Source organism: Cynara cardunculus (assembly GCF_001531365.2).
Source record: "Cynara cardunculus var. scolymus isolate 2C chromosome LG 13, CcrdV1, whole genome shotgun sequence".
NCBI lineage: Eukaryota > Viridiplantae > Streptophyta > Magnoliopsida > Asterales > Asteraceae > Cynara > Cynara cardunculus.
The window spans coordinates 25,206,656-25,207,937 of record NC_037540.1 but is presented as its reverse complement, the minus strand read 5'-3'; positions in this window follow the sequence as shown (position 1 = coordinate 25,207,937).

Here is a 1,282-nt window from a genome sequence, read left to right as displayed (position 1 = left end):
CCCAGCAGAGGCTGCTCCTAAGCGCAGAAGGTTGCGCAAAACTGTTCAAGTAGAGTCCCCAACAGAGCAAATACACGATGTAATCTTTCACATCCAACAAGAGTTTAAAGCACCCACAGAAGTAGCGGATTTGGGGACAGAAGTCGTAATAGACGACGAAGAAGAAGATTTGGAGATAGAAGAGGGCAAAAAAGATGCTGAAGGCACATATCCAAGCCCCCCTCCTAGTGCAACCCACATTTCTAGGGACCCTGTTCTAGAGGGAACCCTTATTGAAAAAAGTGTGCACATGCTGAACCCAACCCAAACCTACCTCGCAGAGGACATTCTTTCGTCCTCTGTCGAATGCACTGTCCGGGAACCACAATCTACTCCAACATCCTCTCAAAAGGATGATGGTTTTAAAATAAGAGTCCATTCGTCAAAGGACTCGTCACAACCCAGAGAGGCATCCGTTTCCCCTCCACACTTGAGTGAACAACCAAGTTATGCTTCAGAGGCATACGAGAGATTCACAGAGACTGCGGATCTATAACGCCCAAAGTCTCCACTCGATCCCTCTGCCAAGTTAGGCTCTGAACCTACTAGGAACGACATCGACAGAACACAGGTAGGCTCTCCAATTGGAGATGTTCGAGGATCCGGTGGAAGTCCCCGAGCTGACATCGACAAACCAGTCACTGAGGGCGCCTTACACTCCAAGGCTACTAGGTCACCATGTGTTGGTGATCTAGGTTCCCCGAGTACTTATGTGTTGAAGAAGGAGTTACAAACTTTTGCCACAGAGGTATTCAAGAGGATGGATGAGTTGAAAAGCTTGTTCTCCTCCCAACCGACGACAGAGGCTCTTGCACCTCTAACAGAGGCTCTGAAGGAGTTGACTTCCACAACTTCTGAGCTCAAGGTGACCGTATCAGCCCTTCAAAGCTTTGTCCTCAACAAAGACGACCTCACAGAAGCTTTCAGCGCCCTGTCTCTCAACCCTTTCAATCCAAAAGCTCAAGACATAATTAACAGAGGTTGCCACCCAATTTGCTGCAGACTTCATTTCCGTAGGCTACACCGATTATTCTGCCTTCAAGGATGAGATCAAAGGGATGTTCTCCTCTGCGGTCACCTATGGCATTTATTCTAAATCCTCCAGGGCTAACATTAACCATCTAGCCACTCGCAGAGAGCTAGACGCAATGGTTGAAGCCCTTGGAGAGACCGTGTGAAAATACACTGACCAACTCCTCAAGGAAGCCCGAGCAACAAACGAATCAATCAGAGACTGCATGAA